The sequence below is a fragment of the Schistocerca nitens genome, chromosome 4 (assembly GCF_023898315.1).
Source record: "Schistocerca nitens isolate TAMUIC-IGC-003100 chromosome 4, iqSchNite1.1, whole genome shotgun sequence".
NCBI lineage: Eukaryota > Metazoa > Arthropoda > Insecta > Orthoptera > Acrididae > Schistocerca > Schistocerca nitens.
This window is the reverse complement of record NC_064617.1, coordinates 196,486,790-196,509,299: the sequence shown is the minus strand read 5'-3', so window position 1 is coordinate 196,509,299 and position 22,510 is coordinate 196,486,790. Positions and strand designations below refer to the sequence as shown.

Here is a 22,510-nt window from a genome sequence, read left to right as displayed (position 1 = left end):
TAAGGAGCTACTGAACGAGAAGTAAGGGGCTCCAACATCTGGAACGCTAAGAACGGGTGGGAGAAAGGTGTGATGACCCCCTGGCGTCCATACCGCATCCAAATGACGCCATATGGCAGAGAATGACGCCTTGGCCGATCAACATAGCGTGGTCCTCGGCCTGACCGCCAGGTTACTTACATTTCTATATTACGGCTATGACTCTGCAATCGTTTTCCGGAGGCCACGGTTTCAATCCCCGACCAGCCATTCAAATTTAGATTTTCCACTGTTTTCTTAAATCGCGAAAGGTAAATGCCACAAATAGGCCCTTTGAAAAAGGACACATTCTATTTCCTCCCCATCTTCCCACAACCCCATCTCGTGCTCAGTCTCTAATGACCTTCTCGGCGTGACGTTAAATCCTAATCTTACTTTATTTCTTAATTAGACTTCCGTTGTCACCAGCTGCTGTACCACACACACAGCAGATACTACTTACCTTAGAGTTGTATATCTTAATGTGTTCTTTCACTTGCCAATGCAATTTACCTAACATCATTTTGGTTTTGTTTATACGGACCCTTAGCTTCTATTTAGCCAAGTCATCACACATAATTATCGACATTAATTAAATGTCCTAGCCGATATCTGGCAGAGAGCCTGTATTTTTCACTTCTAATTTTTATCTCTTTACGTGATTTCTACATTACCTATCAATATGGAGAGAGTAGGGAGCCTTGTCTGTTTCCTATCGTCTCTCCCCCTTTATTTATTTAATTTACGTAAAGAAGCAAAAAGAAAACTTATTTAAAGAAAACATAAATGACATTTCGTTAAACTGTGCTATTCTGTTACTAGCGAAATAAAAATTCGCGGTCTTACAACTTACGTGTCAAGCGCCGCCTCGTCCGGCCCAACTGGAACGTCTGCGCAATAACACCGAAGACAAATCTTCAGCAACAAATCACTTGACGTGCACACACACCTGCTGTGCGAATGGTCAGTAAGCAACCAGACCCGCCGCACAACGTTCGCGAACTGCCTTTAGGGTCTGCAAAAATCAATGATAACAGTTACAATTCCTTGTGCAACATCCTTAATAAATGAATCGTCTAGTACATTACAAGGGAGGGAAGGCGAGAGGGGCGGAAGGAGAGAGGGAGAGGGGGGAGTGGGAGTGAGAGAGAGAGAGAGAGAGAGAGAGAGAGAGAGAGAGAGACTCTTACGCCATGTTAGTGCAACGCTTACATATACCACCATTTACACATTAGATAGTGAAATTCAGTAATGGAAATATTGACCTTAACGTAATGAAGCACTCCATAGGTACGTCAATGAAAGATGCAATTACTATTAGCACAAATGTAATACCGCAAAATGTAACTAAAAGACACTGGAAACAAGTTGTAACAATGGACTATTTTAATAAGTAGAAATTCAAGTAAATAATGTTACCCGAGAGCAGCTGATGAATCTTAAACGAGAGTGTACATAAAAATGATGCTTCAATGGTCTGCTGCCAAATTACATGTTAACACGCACAAAGTAAAATCTTGCTAAGCCTGAAGCAGCAAGGACGAACTGCGAAATAGCGTGAATAGAAGTACTGGAACACCAGTGCAACAACTACTTAGCCCTCTTGTCCTATCCTCGTGGCAATCTCCAGTCTTCTTTCATTTTTCAGCAATGACTGTGATTTTAGGTAAAGATGAAAGCATCACAATGCTCAGTAACATCTGTCCAATGTTACACGAAGGAAAGTGAGGGCACATTGTATCTTGTGTGTTGTCATATATGCACTCTGGAGGGAGAGTACAAGAGCTTGTTTTGGACAAGAATCTGGCTAGTTGGTTCAAATGGCTCTGAGCACTATGGGACTCAACTGCTGTGGTTATCAGTCCCCTAGAACTTAGAACTACTTAAACCTACCTAACCTAAGGACATCACACACATCCATGCCCGAGGCAGGATTCGAACCTGCGACCGTAGCAGTCGCACAGTTCCGGACTGCGCGCCTAGAACCGCGAGACCACCGCGGCCGGCAATCTGGCTAGTGCTAGAGCTGTCGTCGTAGAGTGACTTTGCAGAACTGACGACTCTCCTCACTCCGTTAGCAACTGCAGACTGTCCAAATCCCTAAGTCTCACTTGAAGTATTGGCACCGACGATTTCTGAGTACGGATGTTAATTTCATTAGCGAACTGTCTCATCCATTTTTGTTTCGTTTTTCATCGCGCTTCAATAAAATTTCAGTTGAACTTTTATACACTTAATAATAAACTTAACGTTAACCGAATTTACCTTTTATCGCTGTAAATATACTCTTAATTTAACTACTGATTGTTCGGAAATCTCGCCTTAGAAGCGTAAAAAAATATCTCGGCTCACTTTACTTCGAAGTAGGTTTTATTTTCATATCTTCCTCTTATTATGTTAGCATATTTTAACTTTTAGTACATATATTATAAATAAATAGATAATTTATACACAAATAACTACAATCCCCGAATCGCTAGATTCTGTAAGATACTGAAGCAAATGGAGAGTGTTTACTCTGTAACTGTCATACTTGGTTTAATCGCCTCCGTCGTAGCAACACATCAATTGCCCAAGTTCAGCATTTTCATTGTCTTTTTGAATCTGGCTACATCTAGTCTCTACAGTTTGGAGCTTAGTATCACTGAAGAAGTCGGAGAGAAGAATTTGTATTTGACTGCGAAAATCTTGACAATCCAAATAATCTGATTATGAACCAAGTCCTGTTTTCCAGGGTTTAAATCATATTCAGTTTCTGAAATGTATCGAAGTCCTGAGACAGTTCTAGCAGTACGCAGGTGCCTTGGTTACCTATTTTCTCAAATATCTATTTGGTGTAATTTTCTTTGGGCTTCCAAGTTCGCTATTTCGGCACTCATTCAAGCAAATACATACTCGAATTCCATATTTTTTAATAAACCATAGCGCGAAGTGTGACTTGTCTATGCGTATTTAGGGGCTACCGAACAGATGAAATTTATGACTGTATGCTTCCATAGTTGGTTTTCAATGTCCATCCACTGATTCGTCATTTACCATAGTCAAGTTATCTCAGAAAAAAGCGAGAATTCAAATACACTCGTTAGTAATCAAATGCAGGGAGCTCCAGTATCCTGATTCTTACTCCTTTTCAAAAGTAATCGTATTTCGGAGATTAAGCGGTATTCGCAGACAGCAATAGTTCTTGGAACAGAAATGCGAAGGGCACTAGGAAAACTTTGACACAGCGCCCGTGCATTTCTCCTTTCCAAAATAATTTCCAGTATACGTCTAACATCTCTTGATCAGGCCCATCATTCCTGAAGTGTCTTCTAAACACTGGTCACACTTATCTTTCCAAGTTCGTAGGCGTTGTTCTCCGAAGATTTAAAAAAAAAAATTATATTTGATTCGAGTTGTTACTTGTGGAAACACACAAATATTAGTCTTGATATGGCTGGGGTAATTTCGATACTCAAGAGTTTTGAAACCGATTAGTTAAATCTTCAGTACTCATTTTAAACAGATGAACTGCAGCACTGTAATGACAGGATGACCCACTGAGTACACGCCTTGGAGGGACCGCTTTTTCATAGACCATGGAACTTGAGAATGACAATGTACCGCACACGTCTTCCCAATCACTTTATTTTTTTCCAGTCATCATACGTTACAATCGATTACAGCAAAGGAAACAGCCCCATTCCCAATGAGATTTTCGAGTTGATGCAGATGCACCTTTATCTTCAAACACTCACTTTCTGCTTTGCGAATTGTTAGGGACATCGTAGAAGAAATGCCTTATTCCGTTGCTCGTAAAAATAATATTCGTATAGAGAGATCCACCACTTTCGAGGTAACTGAACATTTCTTTGCACTAAAGTACAACGTGTATCTACATCTATGACCAGAATGATAGGATGAGCTTCAGCGTTTGGATACAGTGCTCCATACTTGTTCTCTATTTAATATGTAACAAGAACCAATACTCTTTGCAGATAAGCATTAAAATGTAAAGTACAGATCGATATCACTTTAAATGGCATTACGAGGGTTGTCCAGAAAGTAAGTTCCGATCGATAGCGAAATGGAAACCACTGGGAAAATCCGGTAAAGCTTTGTACAGATGTGTTGGACAGTGTCTCCAGTATGCCCGTCGATCGTGTGCTCTTTTCAGTTTTGAGTGAACAGTGAATACGTAAAGATGCGTATCTCCCACCAAGTATGAGGGCCTAGTTAGAGATTTCGCCTGTGTCATGCAGCCCACATAAAACAACTGTCGAGCAGTTCCTTCTTCATGATAATTCTCGGCCGCACACTGCAGGGACAATGAAGACGCTCCTGCAGCATTTCCGATGAGAAGTGTTTGATCACCCACAATACAGTCCGTAATTGGCTCCCCCTGAGTCTCATCTATCCTCACAAGAACAGCTGGCTATGAAGACAAAATTTTTCCACACACAACGTGCTGCAGACCAGTGCAGATAATTGGCCGAAAGTACAGGCGGCTGCTTTCTATGACGAGGATATTGGTCAGTTGATACAACACTACGACAAAACTCGAAGTTGGAGCGGCAACTATGTAGAGAAGTAGGTGGAAAGTGTACCTAACTGTTGCAAATAAAACGTTTCTGATTTTCACTGTGGTTTACATTTCGCGACCGATCGGAACTTACTTTCTGGACAACCCTCGTATTACATGATATTCCGCAAGTGATACGCTGTTGTTGTTGTTGTTGTTGTTGTGGTCTTCAGTCCTGAGACTGGTTTGATGCAGCTCTCCATGCTACTCTATCCTGTGCAAGCTTCTTCATCTCCCAGTACCTACTGCAACCTACATCCTTCTGAATCTGTTTAGTGTATTCATCTCTTTGTCTCCCTCTACGATTTTTACCCTCCACGCTGCCCTCCAATACTAAACTGGTGATCCCTTGATGCCTCAGAATATGCCCTACCAACCTATCCCCTCTTCTAGTAAAGTTGTGCCACAAACTTCTCTTCTCCCCAATCCAATTCAATACTTCCTCATTAGTTACGTGATCTGCCCATCTAATCTTCAGCATTCTTCTGTAGCACCACATTTCGAAAGCTTCTATTCTCTTCTTGTCCAAACTGGTTATCGTCCATGTTTCACTTCCATACATGGCTACACTCCATACAAATACATTCAGAAACGACTTCCTGACACTTAAATCTATACTAGATGTTAACAAATTTCTCTTCTTCAGAAACGATTTCCTTGCCATTGCCAGTCTACATTTTATATCCTCTCTACTTCGACCATCATCAGTTATTTTACTCCCTAAATAGCAAAACTCCTTTACTACTTTAAGCGTCTCATTTCCTAATCTAATCCCCTCAGCATCACCCGATTTAATTTGACTACATTCCATTATCCTTGTTTTGCTTTTGTTGATGTTCATCTTATATCCTCCTTTCAAGACACTATCCATTCCGTTCTACTGCTCTTCCAAGTCCTTTGCTGTCTCTGACAGAATTACAATGTCATCGGCGAACCTCAAAGTTTTTATTTCTTCTCCATGGATTTTAATACCTACTCCAAACTTTTCTTTTGTTTCCTTTACTGCTTGCTCAATATACAGATTGAATAGCATCGGCAGAGGCTACAACCCTGTCTCACTCCCTTCCTAACCACTGCTTCCCTTTCATGTCCCTCGACTCTTATAACTGCCATCTGGTTTCTGTACAAATTGTAAATAGCTTTTCGCTCCCTGTATTTTACCCCTGCCACCTTCAGAATTTGAAAGAGAGTATTCCAATCAACATTGTCAAAAGCTTTCTCTAAGTCTACAAATGCTAGAAAAATAGGTTTGCCTTTCCTTAATCTAGCTTTCTCTAAGTCTACAAATGCTAGAAAAATAGGTTTGCCTTTCCTTAATCTAGCTTCTAAGATAAGTCTTAGGGTCAGTATTGCCTCACGTGTTCCGATATTTCTACGGAATCCAAACTGATCTTCCCCGAGGTCCGCTTCTACTAGTTTTTCCATTCGTCTGTAAAGAATTCACGTTAGTATTTTGCAGCCGTGACTTATTGAACTGATAGTTCGGTAATTTTCACATCTGTCAACACCTGCTTTCTTTGGGATTGGAATTATTATATTCTTCTTGAAGTCTGAGGGTATTTCGCCTGTTTCATACATCTTGCTCACCAGATGGTAGAGTTTTGTCAGGACTGGCTCTCCCAAGGCTGTCAGTAGTTCTAATGGAATGTTATCTACTCCCGGACCTTTGTTTCGACTCAGGTCTTTCAGTGCTCTGTCAAACTCTTCACGCAGTATCATATCTCCCATTTCATCTTCATCTACATCCTATTCCATTTCGATAATATTGTCCTCAAGTACATCGCCCTTGTATAGACCCTTTACATACTCCTTCCACCTTTCTGCTTTCCCTTCTTTGCTTAGAACTGGGTTTCCATCTGAGCTCTTGATATTTATACAAGTGGTTCTCTTTTCTCCAAAGGTCTCTTTAAATTTCCTGTAGGCAGTATCTATCCCTACCCCTCATGAGGTAAGTCTCTACATCCTTACATTTGTCCTCTAGCCATCCCTGCTTAGCCATTTTGCACTTCCCGTCGATCTCATTTTTGAGACGTTTGTATTCCTTTTTGCCTGCTTCACTTACTGCATTTTTGTATTTTCTCTTTTCATCAATTAAATTCAATGTCTTTTCTGTTACTCAAGTATTTCTACTAGCCCTCGTCTTTTTACCTACGTGATCCTCTGTTGCCTTCACTATTTCATCCCTCAAAGTTACCCTTTCTTCTTCTATTGTATTTCTTTCCCCCATTCCTGTCAATTGTTCCCTTATGCTCTCCCTGAAACTCTGTACAACCTCCGGTTTAGTCAGTTTATCCAGGTCACATCTCCTTAAATTCCCACCTTTTTGCAGTTTCTTCAGTTTTAATCTAGAGTTCATAACCAATAGATTGTGGTCAGAGTCCACTTCGCCGGCCGAAGTGGCCGCGCGGTTCTGGCGCTGCGGTCTGAAACCGCGAGACCGCTACGGTCGCAGGTTCGAATCCTGCCTCGGGCATGGATGTGTGTGATGTCCTTAGGTTAGTTAGGTTTAACTAGTTCTAAGTTCTAGGGGACTAATGACCTCAGCAGTTGAGTCCCATAGTGCTCAGAGCCATTTGAACCATTAGTCCACTTCTGCCCCTGGAAATGTCTTACAATTTAAAACCTGGTTCCTAAATTGTAAGACATTTCCAGGGGCAGATGTGGACTCTGACCACAATCTATTGGTTATGAACTGTAGATTAAAACTGAAGAAACTGCAAAATGGTGGGAATTTACGGAGATGGTATACGCTATAAACCACAAATATAGTGAAGAGGGAAAATAGGTAAGACGGTTATAAATTTTTGCCTGCAACTGTATGCACGAGTGTAAACTGGAGTCTATACTTTCTGGGGCGTATACAGCAGATTTTGCAATTCGCGTGATTGCGAGTTCAGAGACAAACAAACAACTAACTTAGTTATCATGTTTTGAATGTTTTTCTATCGCTGTTGCAGCAATGAGACAATACGCTAGGGTAATTTATCGTTTACAAAATCTCTTGTCATTGCCCTGAACTTTAGATTTGTAACACGTACGCTCTTTAATTTGAAAATAATCCATTATTGTTTATTTAGTTATTAGCTATAGACTGCAGCCCAACAGCGTGTGTATTGCCATCACCATCTACTTATGTATCACGTTCAAGGACATAGTAGAAATACAGGGTGGGTTAAAAGTCGGTACCTACCGTAACCTAACTGGATAAAGAACAAACAATTGGAATTTTGAAATAATTGAACACTTTAGGGAAGCTACAAGATTATTTCTCGAATTGTTATCAATCTCTGTTGGTACTTTTTGTCAGACGACCTGGGACGTTTACAAATACTTGTGTACACAGTCATTTATTAGGATCAAGGTCTGCAAATGCGTTGTAAATAGCTTCTTTCAAGTCCGCAGTTGTTTGTCGTTTTGTAGTATACACTTTAACATAACCCCAAAAGAAGAAACCCATTGTTGTAACGTCAGGAAATCTGGTTGGCATATTTATTGCTCCTAGCCGTCCAATAACCATATACCTCACCAACGTAGTTTCACAGAGCTGTTGCGTAATGCGGTGGGGCTGCATCATGTTGAAAGTAAAATGAGTTGAAGTCGTAGGTTATTTGTAGTACCTGAATGGCATTGGTTGTTAACATTTCCGAGTAGTTTTCTCCGGTTACTGTCCTATCAAACACCCAAGGTCCAATTACTCCATGACATAAAATACCACCCCAAACGGTAACACCAGATCGACTTAACTGCCTCTCGAAAACAATTATGTGCTTTTCTGTATAACAGTATGTACAGTTGTGTTTGTTGACTGAGTTGAAATTATTATTCTACTCATTTCTTATTAAATCGAAGCTTTTAAAGAAAAAATCTTTTTTTTTTCATTAGAACAGATCTGCACAACAGGTTAGAATCAGTGACCAATGTCAAAGATGTCTGATTTCAATGCAGTGCACTTTGGCGTTTGTATCTATAATTATCACAAACAAAGAAGATTAAGGTAACGTTTTCAGTGGGTCACGATGGGTAGTGACTTTTGTCCCACCCTGTATAATTAACAGAAAATTGTTATGACGGATTAATTCCATAAATGCTGAGAGAATCAAAGTATACACCCAACGAAACTAACAGTGGCAACTCTCACCTCGAGGGGTGAAGATGTGACATCACTATGGACAACAATTTTCGACGTAATTTGGCTATCTGAACTTCCCGACTGTGGTGTTTCCGACCCTTTTGTAGGTGTCGCAGGCATCATGGCACTTCCGACCAACAGCTTTTGCATCATGGGTTTTCCGACCATAGCCTTCCTCACTGCTGATTTACGACAGTCTTTCACTATCAGTCACTGTCTGTCAGGCTGTGCTCTCGCCGACAGCCTTTGTTTCCGAATAGTTTCGTATGCCTAAGGTAGTAGATTTCTGTACACTGTGTATAATGAAAATAATTACGATAACGGACGCGAAGAGGGTGTCTTCTCAGGCATTTTCTTCGCTACTGTATGCACAGAAAATGTGATGAGTGTACGAACTGGCTGTGAGTGAATTCCGAACTAAGGGCTGTGGCCGTTTAAAAATTGAAAATGTCAGAATCAAGGCTCAACAGCAACATTCTTGTCCATCTGACGAAGCAGATGTGCAGGTTAAGATACGGATGCTTAACTACCGGAAAAGAGCCCACAGAAAATAGAGTGTACCTGTTTACCAATTTTTTAAAGAACAATATCAAGATTTGAAAGATAAAGCTTTAGTTTTCATCGCAAATATTCCCAAGTATAAGAACTCCAAGACTGCATTGTGTAAAGCAAGAAGGGAAGCTATTGGGACGACCCAGAAACCTGGCACTAGTTCGGAGATTCAACTGAGCGACATCATTTTGAAATTAACTGAAGGTAATAGTGTTTTTTGAAAATTGACGATGGATCTGTTCTTGACTAAAGGGTCCTGATATTCGATTGTGAAAACGCCGAGAAAATCCTGTGTGAGAATGGACTTGTTCTTATGAACGGGACATTTGATGTTCGAAAAATTTCTAAACAACTGCACACCATACACGTTGACATCGGAAGCAGAGGAGGAGAGACGACGGTATTTCCTATTTTATTTGCTTTGATTCCAGACAAAACTCGAAATACATATGAAAGACTTTTTTCTGGATTGAAAAATAAGATTCCTGGGTGATCACCGGAAACTGCAGTGCTAGACTTTGGAACATCCCTTACCGGTTGAAATTTTCACTCCAATCAATGTCCATGGAAGAAAATATAAGAACTGGTAACGAAGGAATACAGAGATAGGCGAGAAGTCCTATTATTTTGCCCCATGTGTGCTGCAGTGGCACATTTTTCACTAAACAGTGTTCATGAAGCGCAGATGATTAAAATGTAGGAAATGCCCAGTGGAGAAAAGGTCATGAAATACACTGATTACAGCGTAAACCAAAGGATGGGAAATCCCATCATACCAATGGTGGAAGTTATAACCAGTTGCACAGGATCACGAATGCTGGCGAAGGTTGGCGTAGGAAATTAAACTCAATAAACGAAAAGCATCTGAACGTATACTTTCTGATAAATAAGCTGAAGGAGGAAGCAGTAAATATTTGAAATTAAAAAGGATTCTATTGCCCTACCTCTTCGAAAAGTGAAGAAAAAGATACATATATTTTGACAAAAGGTTAAAAGACATAAGAATAACGACTCGGGGGATTTAAGATGATTTTCGAAATTTGGCTTTCTTACAAAAAATTGAGTGAGAAAATTCATAAAATATGACAAGAAATTTAATCATTTTCTGCAGTAATCTTGTAGCTATAAAAAAGATAAAAATGAGGGTTCACTTTTAAAAATGCCTCTGTGCAGCCAGTCGTAAAACTGGATAAAAGGTAAAGGTGTGTTCTTATTACAATACAGTTGACAAGAGCCTGCCTTACTGTTGCGGCTTCCTTTGACTGTGGAGAGGCATGCTGCTAAAATATTTGTGGTCAGGAACACCACGTTGACTTCACGGTCGAAAAGACAACGGTGTAAAGTCCACAACATCCGTTAATTTTTAGTAAACGCGTGGCGCCGTTTCATTAACGAGTAAACTCATTAGCACAGTTTTGGCGGAGAACCGAGTGGAACACGTTTCCCGAAAACCCTTTACCTGGAGTAATTCGTAGATGTGGCTTTGACGTTAATGACTGGAATGTAGCTGCAATGGGAGAGAGCCCCAGCACATTTCGAACGATCAGTGCTACAATATCACTATGAAGCCCTGTCCTGAGCACTGGATCGATCGCGACAATGTACGAGGGTTGACTGAAAAGTAATACCTCCACCTTCGTAACTCTTCAACAGTTGGCAGCCTTGGTGTGCGAGATGTAATGGCTTGTTACGTAACCTCTTCTCTACCGCTCCATTTGGAGGGAGGCCTTAGCACTGAATGGTTGTAATGTTACAGTGTTAAGTATGGAACCCTGCGCAGACGGCCGGTCGATCAATGCGATTTAAGCAACGTGCGGTCCTTTAATTCTTGACAGGAGAAGGTGTCACCCCAAAGGGGATTCATCAGAGAATGAAAGCAGTTTATGGTGATTGTGTTGATGTGAGTACTGTGCGTCGTTGGGCGAGTAAGTTTAAAGATATTCATGGGAACAACTGACCTGCAAGACAAACAGTTGGACGTCTTGTGGTAACAACCACCGAGTTTCACAAGCAAAATGTTGACAGATTGATTCAGGACGATCGTCATATCAATCAGAGAGAAATTGCAAGCACAATCGGCAATTCACAAGAACGTGTGGGTCACATTATTGCTTTACTTGGCTATCGGAATATCTGTGGACAATGGGTACCCCGGATGCTGACTCCTGAAATGAAAGTGCACAGACTTGAAATTTGCCAGGAACTCTTGCATTACGAGAATGAAGACGCACAGTACTCACATCAACACAATCACCATAAACTGCTTTCATTCCCTGATGAATCTCCTTTCGGGTGACTGCTATCAAGAATTCAATGACTACACGTTGCTTAAATCGTATTGCCGGCCGTTTGCGCAGGGTTCCATACTTTACACTATAATTACACACCGTTCAACGCTAAGGCTTCCCGCCAACTGGAGTTATAGAGAAGAGGCTACGGAACAAGCCAGTACATGCCGCATATCAATGCTGCCAACTGTTGAAGAGTTACGAAGGCGCAGGCATTACTTTTCAGTCAACCCTCGTAGTTGCTATGGTCACTAAGTTTACTGCAGCGTCTGGTAACTTCGTCATCGACAACATGTTAAACCCTAATCTTCTCTCCTTGCTTTTGGCAAGGGCACCAGGTGTTTCCCCAGACTATTCAAAGGCTTATGTCTACAAGTAAAAAGTGCGAACAAGTTGAAATAACTTGCTCGCGTTCAAATTTCTGCGTGTGGAGTCAATAAGAAAATGGATATATCTAAGATTAGCAGCTGAGCAAAGTACATACAAGCTGTAAAATACACTGAGATTGGTGATGGCATAGAGAAAAAGTTGCCAATTACTCTGACAACAAAACTTAAACGATCGCCTACATCGTTCCAGAGCCTGACAGTTCAAATTATTATTTGCGTCTCGAAAATTAATGACAAGAAATCACCTGTTGATATCGCTTCATTACCAGTCATATTCCAGAAATAATCTTTCACTCTGTAGCAGAGTGTGCATTCCTCCTGGCAGATACAACTGTATGCCGGAAACGAATACGAAAGACTGGCTCTATTTTCTCGAGCTTTGCAAAAAATTTACTTTATTCATTATGAAAGTTGAACCTGCGGAAGTGGTTAAAATAGCGGATTCTTTGTACTGATGCTGCAACTACCGATCGCTATATACACCTTTCTTTGCAGGCAAAATGTAAATAAACTTTTCAAAATACTTGTTCTGTTTACAAAAAGGGTGCCAGGCCATGTTTACTCTTCATTATTTCTCCTCGTTTCCTGTCCATCCACGGCCTGGGTTCAAAATGGTTCAAATGGCTCTAAGCACTATGGGACTTAACATCTGAGGTCATCAGTCCCCTAGACTTAGAACTACTTAAACCTAACTAATCTAAGTACATCACACACATCCATGCCCGAGACAGGATTCGAACCAGCGACCGTAGCAGCAGCACGGTTCCGGACTGAAGCGCCTAGAACCGCTCACGGCGTGGGTTTCACTGCCCTAAAAACATAAGTTCAACCGACTTTGTATGTGACTATAGAGGTAATTTATACTAATTTCGATGCATTAATTATACAGGGTGGGGCAAATAAAAGTGGCCCAGACGAGTAGCAGTATTAACGAAGGAGGAAAAGACCTACACTTATTTCTAACAGGATGGAGAAACTGCGCATACAGCCGGCCGAACCTTGGAGCACATTCACGCCTGACAGAGTTGTTAAGCAGAGGTCAGCCTGGTCGCGCCAGTAGATGGTCACCCGGATCTTCTGATGTGCCAATGTGCGATTACTTTGTGTGGGGAGTCTAAGGGGTATCGCAACAACCCTCATGGTCTTCAAGATCTGCGCCGGCCGAAGTGGCCGTGCGGTTAAAGGCGCTGCAGTCTGGAACCGCAAGACCGCTACGGTCGCAGGTTCGAATCCTGCCTCGGGCATGGATGTTTGTGATGTCCTTAGGTTAGTTAGGTTTAACTAGTTCTAAGTTCTAGGGGACTAATAACCTCAGCAGTTGAGTCCCATAGTGCTCAGAGCCAGCCATTCAAGATCTGCAGCAGAACATTTTGGATGAGACTGCAGCAGTCCAGCTTCGATCCGCCTTCAGCAACTTGCTGACCAGGGCCCAAAAGTGCCAAAACACGAATGCACCATCAACATCCCCTGAAGTCATGTTAGTACTTTATTTCCATTCTTCTGCTGCGTTTCTTTGTACTCTGGAACTCTTTTTTCCGGGCCACTTTTATTTGCCCGACACTGCATATTATTTTAGTCTCAAGCCTATCTCCAAACTTTTTCTCTTAAGTTATTCGGCGGAAGTTTTTACGTAATAGAGGCACACACAGTGTTCCATCCCCAGAACAAAGCTGGTTCACGCATGTTTTATTGATTTATTCCTCCTCCTTTTCCTAGTTTAAAAATCTGAAAACTTTCTGTAGAGCTGCTGAGAATTGTTTGGTGATATAGAACAACATCGCCCGATTCGCCTTTTAATTCTGATGTTCCTATTACTTCGATGGAATCTGCTCTAAGCTGTAGCACTGCTGTACATATTTTTCAGTATATACTTCAATGCTACAACTTTCATTAGACTTCATTTTGATAGGGTGAAATTCAGAGTTAATAGGGGAGAGGATTTAACCACATATGAAAATTAAACAAATGGTCTGTTCACATTTGAACATGCACAGTAGCTGATTTAGACTTTTTTTATCCCAATCTTATACCATAAACATTTCTCGTGATGTACGTACAGAGAGAGCTCAAAACATTTAATATATCTTCCATTGTCGGTGAAAAACTAATACCTTTTCCTGTGTAATATAAAAAAATGAGACATTCAGTAGTTGACACATTCATTCAGTGAATAATTTTTTCCCATAGATTTTCTTTAATTAAAAGTGGGAATAGATTCACTTAATTCGAAAGCCCGAAATGTTACGAACCAACAGGCACCAACTACATATAGACATTAAAGCATAGCACAAATGTATGGCTGGACTTCAGTCACTATAACTATAATAGTCGATTTCGTTACTGCCCATACCAAACATGTTGTGGGGCACTGGACGGGGTTGGGCGAGGGTAGTTGCGCAGATTGTTGTTCTGCTGACATCTACAACAACGGTTTATTGACTGTAATGCTGTGCTGCGTCGCTGTCCGTTGCGTGTAACATCATAACGCCGCAGAGCGGCTTCGGTCAACCACGAATGCAACGTCAGCGGAATCCCCTCCCACAACCTACCAGACCAGCACAGAGAGGAAGGCAGGGCTGAGTTCACCGACCTGGCAGCGTCGGGGTCATTAGGAGAATGAAGCAACTGCGTAATGGATCTGACAAGGTTAAGCTTATCCATTCCGGATACTTTAGAACCCCTGACTGTTAATTGAATGAAAATACATAAAACTGCAACCAGTCACTTTTTTCAATAGGTATTTATTATTCTATGAACCGGTTTTCGGACCTTCTCACGCTTTAAAGCGTGTTCCATCATCTTGTCACAGAGCCAGGAATCAGCATTATGCTAGAAATAGTGATGTAACTTCCGGAAAACCAACTGAAGATAAACCTGAGAAGGTTCGAAAACCAGTTCATGGAATAACAAATACCTATTCAAAAAAGTGACTGGTTGCAGTTTTATGTATTTACAATCTGACAAGGATTTGGGAGAAAATCCACTTTGGCCTTGTTGAAGGAAGCTTCCAGGTATATGTCTTGTAATAGTTAGGCAAACCTTTAGAAAATTATAACCAAGAAGGATAAACGAGGAAAGGAACCCCGCACCTCCCGAGTACGTCCCTTGCGAAATGTTGTATTTCTACAAGTGTGTAACATGCCAAGTTAATGATTGTTCCATAATGACTTTGATAGCGGAGGTGCGAACAAATAAACACAAATTTAGGACCACAAAATCTGTTTTATTATTTCGTTTATCATGTTACGCGCCTTGATTTATAGCTCAATGGACAGATTCATGTGGCTCCAGTTCTGCTTTTCACATTGAAAATCTAGATTACTCGTATGTTCCCCCACACAAGGACTTCGCATAAGGGGGAGTGGGGGTGGGGGTTGGTCCAGGGGCCCGGAACCCCCCTATGACCTGAATGAAATTACACATGACCTAGTTGCCACATAGTGAAATTAAAAGATATTTTGATTTTCAATCATACGACGAAAAAGGGATACGCACTATCAACAATCAGCAATGCCAACAATAGATTTAAACTTTCTATACAGCCATAGCACTATCAGCTATCGCGCATACTTATTTTACCCAAGACACATTGTTGGCCTTGTTTGAGCTCAGTTGTTCTTTTTAATCAGTTGAGTTCTTATTTGCAGTTGAATTAACTAAATGCTACCGTTTATTGTTTTTGTGCTGTTGTGATACTTTGTAATTATGGATAAATTTGTAATAAAAAGAAGAAGAATACCGATTCTGATTCGTCTACTAGCGTTATTAAAAATATGTACGACAGTACTGTAACAGCCTAATCCCCTATCTATAGCAGTTTAATTTTAGCACTGGAGTCGTTATTTGTAGCATGTTAGAACTTCGTGGTTGCAATATTTCAGTATTTTACAAGGCAACGAAGCGGTAAATATCATAACAAGTAACATTTAATTAAAATCAGTGCATAAAAATACACTTGCGATTTGGCTGTGTCGCCCAAAAATCGCGTTGATCAACAAAAATATCACTGAAATGTCGATCGTTGCACTCCTTTAAAACATTTGCTCGATATTTTATCAGTAGGCCAAAATGGCAAAATATCGCGTATCTGACCACCCAGCGTAACTCTTATGAAAATCAGTTCCGATATGGAGCGATTTGTGGAGGGCGTATGGCGTATGGGTGACAGCGTATTCTATAGTTTGTTTCTGAAAGATTTTTTTCAGTGGGCTGCTTGAATTCGGCCGAGCCGACATCGCCCCCTCATCCCTCCCTCCTCCTTTGGTCCAAAATCTACGCTCTTATAATACTACAACATAAGTCAGCAAATCCATACACAATTAAATCCTAAAATACATACACATTAATAACTAAACATTTACCATTGAAGGAAAAACATACCATGTCAGAATTCACTGAAGGAAACACATACCAAGTCAGAATTCATTGAAGGAAAAACATACCAAGTCAGAATTCAATCTTTTGTTGCGATGCATTTTATTTTATTTTAAAACGATGTAAAACAATCAGTTTTTCCGAATTCTCCGCCGTGTAGAGCCGGCTGAGCTAGCAGTCCCTGGATTCAGGAGACGAGGCGGTTTGCATTTATCCTTGAAAATGGTTTTCAGTGGTTTCTCATTTTCAGTTTAGGCAAATGGCCAGGTTAGTCCCTTGCTACAGGCCACAGTCAATTTCTCCCGAACACCTTTCTTTCCTGACAGTTTCCAACTCCCTTAAAGATGCAGCCCCTTCGCTTAAATAAAATAGCTGCATCGAAGATCAGCCGAGCATCTCTTCGGAGACACGCGGCGCCAAAAGCCGTATGATAAATGGATAATAATCGAAAAGCTCCTCATTTAGATCGATGCATTTTCTCCCGGCGGTATTCTTTAATGCAGAATATGATCTTTCTTACAATACAAGAGGTGACAGAGGCACACTTAAAAGAGAAAATTTGGGGAAGTGTAAGACTGTATAATTCCAGATTCTTTGCATTTACGCAGCCTGAAATTACTCTAGCTTCTCCGTCGAACAGAGATCTCTCTATTCCAAAAGCCATGTCGGTAATAATCACCATGTCCCATAAAATTAGAGCTCGTGCATTTCAGATCACTTCCTCAGCTCAAATCCAGACTGACAGACGAAGATTTTAAAATGGCCTTGGATGGTGAAGGGAGATAGCGCTCCTCACAAGGGGAACTCCCCATCGCACCCCCTAAGATTTAGTGGAAAGATGGCTCAGTGGATAGCCCGTCTAAAACTGAACAAGTATCAAGCATGAAAACAGGAAGATGTACTGAACTGCGAAAATAAAGGAAAATAGAAACGGCGAACGGTCAAAAGACAAGAATTCCAATATAGAGAGCAGCGTAAAACAGCATCGGCGTCGTGGCTAAATGGTCACGGTGTTGGACTATTATGCGAGCAAGCCGTGTTCAAACCTCTATCGCGCATTTTCTTTTCATAACATTATTAACTGTCCGTCCGATCATTGAAATTTTTGTTTTCTTTCTGTGGTCTTGGCAGTTGTCATACTATACACTGATTATAGAATACTAGTCAACTGGTAAGAATACGTTACCGCCGCAAGTAAACGTGATGAATAGTAGAGCAGGCGAGATGCCACATAGACGTCTCACAAATGAAAACAAATAGACGAGTGTGAACAAGGTTACAACACAGGAATTCAAGAGTCAAAACTTGCAAAACGGAACGCAACCTCAGAAACAAATGGTTCAAATGGCTCTGAGCACTATGGGACTTAACATCTGTGGTCATCAGTCCCCTAGAACTTAGAACTACTTAAACCTAACTAACCTAAGGACATCACACACATCGTGGCCGCTTGCGGTTCTAGGCGCTACAGTCTGGAACCGCGTGACCGCGGTCGCATGTTCGAATCCTGCCTCGGGCATGGATGTGCGTGATGTCCTTAGGTTAGTTAGGTTTAAGTAGTTCTAAGTTCTAGGGTACTGATGACCACAGATGTTAAGTCCCATAGTGCTCAGAGCCATTTGAACAATTTTTGAACCACACATATCCACGCCCGAGGCAGGATTCGAGCGTGCGACCGTAGCGGCCACGCGGTTACAAACTGAAGCGCCTAGAACCGCACGGCCACACAGGCCGTCCGCAGCCTAAGTGACAAATTATTATGTTTTCATCACACGGACACGTAAATCGGACAAGGAGGCATATCTCACTCACTTACCAGGCGTATTAATTAGGTGCGTCGGTAAGAGATTCGTGTCATTTGACACACGTACTGTCACTAATGCCCAGTATGACATACCAGACGTGTTTTCCGGTGGAGGAATCGGTTGACTTGTCGCCTTGTCATCAAACATTTGCGGTTTCCATTCGAAAGCCACTTCCTTTCGGCTGTTACTAAGAGTAGTTGTACAGAATCAACTTTCATTATAGGTCCGTTCCTTACACTTCGCTGCTGCAAACGTACGTTATACGACGACACAGACCCAAATTTGAATACAGCGAACGGGCACAACGAAAATTAGCACGAGGGAGAGTTGAACACGGCTCGCCCTCATGACAGTCCAACAGCGTAGCGTGAGCACTTAACCAAAATGCCATTGCTGTTTTACGCTGCTTTATATTGCACTTCTTGTCGTTCGACCGTTCAGTCTCGATTTGCTGGGGAGTTTCCCTCGTCAGTAACGAGATATATCTCCGTATGGTGAAAACTCCGAGGCCAATTTCAAATAAAATGGATTATTGTCCTTTATGCAAACTTTCAGAATAAATGGAAAACACGAGTCTTCCTCTTTAAAAAAAATCATCCCCCCCCCCCCCTCCCTTTTGACAAAATCCTGGCTACATCTTTGTCACACAAACTTGAATTTCATTTTGCAATCTGGTGCTCTCAACATTCTCTTTCGATATTAATCGAATAAATCAAGTCTGCATGCTTGCACAACTATTTCCTGCGGATACGCAGCACTCCCGGTTACAACAAAGTAACACGAATGCGGGTGGATCCAGCACTAAACCTCTATGGCAATGGTCGTCAAACTGCGGGCCGCGGGCCGCATGCCGACCGAATCAAGTGTTCTCAGCCGTCTTTTATGATAATATGCATCTTGAAAGTAACAGGCGAAGCCTTAGACACAGACAACACAACAGCAGTTAACCGTGCTATTGAAGTTTCCCAACTTCTGGGTCGCTGCGGGTGGCAGCAATCTGAAACAGAGAACAGTCGACACGAAGTGTTCCGAATGCTGTTGACTTTAACGACTAGTATTTGGTGGCCGGCAGTCAGCTTATTGCGCCCTTACTGTAGCTATTCTGTTGGGGGCTCACAACATACGAGGGTTGGAACTTTAACAGTGGCAACTATTTATTTACAGCTCGTACAAACTAGATACGCGTTTCAAAGTTTTACTGACCTTCAAAGTAGTCAGCAGCATTGTGTATAGCCCGTTGCCAGCGATGTGGAAGTCGTAGGATACTCTTAGCAGTGCCAGTTGCGTTGACCGTTCGAGCGGCGCGGCTCTATTGCTCGACGAATTTGTACCAGTTCTGAAGCGAATGCCGTGAAGTGTTTCCTGCAGTTTAGAAATCGAGTTGAACTCACAAGGGCTTAAGTCAGGGGAGTCTCTATGTTGTTCATTTTAACCTACGACCAGCTTATAGACAGAGGTGATGACACTTTCTGCAGGACCTGACCATCATTTTGCAGGACAATGCTCATGCAATTACAGTGCAGGCTGTCACTGATTTGTTTGACTGATGTGGCTGCTAAGTGATATACCACCTACTGCACTCCCTTGACTTAAGCCCTTGTGAGTTCAACTCGTTTTTTAAACTAAAGAAACACTTCACTTCACGGCAGTCGCTTCAGAACTGCTACAAATTCGTCTGGCAATAGACAGCACCGCTCGAACTGTCAACACAACTTGCACTGCTAAGAGTTTCCTACGACTTCCACATCGCTGGCAACGGGTTATACACAATGCTGGTGACTATTTTAAAGGTCAGTAAAACTTTGAAACACGTATCTATTTTGTATGAGCTGTAAATGAATAGTTGCCACAATTAAAGTTCCAAAACTCGTACTTATTTACGTTGGTTTTAAATTAATAAGAAGATCAGTATATACTTGACCCGAGGTGGCGGCCTAAATGTTATTGTCTGCTGAGCAGAAAAGTTTGACGACCACAGCTCTGTGGGCCATTATTGGCGATCAGCTCAATATTCCTTCCCCTATGATCGCTTATGTACCATCGATGGCAATGCAGACTAATAAACAATAAAAAATACAGTAAAGAATTTAACAATAATTCCGTGTAGCTCAACGGCCACTTTCAATTGTACGCCACGTCGGCTACTTCGAGTCCATAGCCTACGCCAGTAATCCTACTTGGGGAAACGCCACCTACAGTTTAACGTGGAATCGAACGACGTGTCGTTCCTGACAAATCGTTTAGAAACTTCCTGGCAGATTAAAACTGTGTGCCCGACTGAGACTCGAACTCGGGACCTTTGCCTTTCGCGGGCAAGTGCTCTACCAACTGGGCTACCGAAGCACGACTCACGACCGGTCCTCACAGCTTTACTTCTGCCAGTATCTCGTCTCCTACCTTCCAAACTTTACAGAAGCTCTCCTGTCCTCACAGCTCTCCTGCAGGAGAGCTTCTGTAAAGTTTGGAAGGTAGGAGACGAGATACTGGCAGAAGTAAAGCTGTGAGGACCGGTCGTGAGTCGTGCTTCGGTAGCTCAGTTGGTAGAGCACTTGCCCGCGAAAGGCAAAGGTCCCGAGTTCGAGTCTCGGTCGCGCACACAGTTTTAATCTGCCAGGAAGTTTCATATCAGCGCACACTCCACTGCAGAGTGAAAATCTCATTCTGAAATCGTTTAGAGATGAAGACCAGGTTAAACGCGACTGAAATATTCGATGGTCCGACCGGTATTCGATTTCGGAACCAAAACTAAGTAAACGAACATGGAAATATTGCGTGTAAGGGTACAATACCCTTACAGTTTCAATGTCTTAACTTAATTAGCCATCCTGCTCGGACCCACAACAGCTAAATTAAATAATGATGCGGACGGAGGTACAAAGAAGAAACTTTTTTGATACACAAATTATTCAAGTGCATCTAAATGTTACCTGTCTGACAGGAAGATAACAGTTTGCAATTTTATTTTGTAGTAAACAGTTCTTCGTTTTCTTTGATCCCTTCGCCGTTTACGAAACGGATAAGAGTAGCTCCGTCACAACTCAGATCCTGGGTACGGTCTTGGCGATAAGTAACATAAAAGCCTCAAACAGTACCATGTCACACGGAGGCGTATCATATTCGCGAATAAAATCGAAAATTAACACAAGAACCTTAAAAAGACGCAACAGTCCACGTTCCAGGGTGTCAATGCGAATGTTTGACGCATTCATGGCAGTTCTGGAATAAGCTATACAGAGCTACGGGTTGTCAATCGATCATGCTACAGAATTCTGACAGAACAATTTCGAAGGCCTGGCAACAAATTACGTTTACGTGACGCAAGACACAGTAACCGATTAGCCCACGCAAGCAAAACAGCTGCTGTATCACAGGCACAGCACGTGACAAGAAAACAACGAGGTCTGCGCGCGAGAAGCGACGTGCCTTTCTATGCCACTGTGTGCAGCTGTGCCGGAACGTGCACACCTACACAAAACAGCTGAGCTCGCAAACCCCGCGCAGACTGTGCAGGTATCTGACGATGTAGGACTTCTAAAGAATCAAATATTTCAATAATACTTCTTGCGGTTTCGATTTTCACCTATCGCTGTGACATTAAGGCCGAAGATAGCAGTCCCAAAAATTTACGTCGCACCTTAGTTGCCAACTGCTCAAATTCAGCTCTAGAAGCGAAACAAGTGGCAACCACTGCACCAGCTGCGACACACTTACTCTTAATGACTCCATCCCTCGATTGCAGAGTATATAGTTGAGAGCGCACGCATACTAATTTTCTCATAGTTATTTAGATTAAGTTTTCAAAAATGGTTCAAATAGCTCTGAGCACTATGGGACGTAACATCTGAGGTCATCAGTCCCCTAGAACTTAGAACTACTTAAACCTAACTAACCTGAGGACATCACACACATCCATGCCCGAGGCAGGATTCGAACCTGCGACTGTAGCGGTCGCGCAGTCTTATTTCATTCGACGCCACATTGGGCGGCGGTGATAAGGATGAAATAATGATGCCTAGAGAATATTTCAGAGAGAGATATTGTCGGAGAGTGAAACTGCAACACCAACACAAGGAAAAAGGAAGTCTGAAAAAGCTTTGAGACATGTACTCAGAAAGTATTATGTGACCCCCCAGGAAGCACCATTATTATTTGTGAACCTTCAACATCCCAACGCATCAGCAATCGTTAGTTAATATATTAAAAAACTAGAAACCCGCCTCGATGTTACACACTAGGTGCTTTTCACGCAATCGAGGCGGGTTTCTAGTTTTTTTAATTATTATTTGTGCCCGAATGATAAAATTATCTACAACGGTAAATGTGTTGTCGCCGTCGTCGTCTTCAGTCCGAAGCTTGGTGTAGCTGAAGTTAAGCGTTGAAAGAAGTCAAACTGA

General features: G+C 41.9%; 1 protein-coding gene across 2 annotated transcripts in view; it reads right to left on the bottom strand.

Moving 5' to 3' along the window:
• LOC126253247 (uncharacterized protein K02A2.6-like) overlaps positions 1-22,510 on the bottom strand; it is a 307,108-nt gene that overhangs the window by 207,001 nt on the left and 77,597 nt on the right. For both annotated transcript variants that reach the window (XM_049954445.1, XM_049954443.1), the window contains exon 2: positions 872-1,033. The gene's annotated coding sequence lies outside the window, so the exon portion shown is untranslated. The remainder of the gene's footprint in view (positions 1-871; positions 1,034-22,510) is intronic.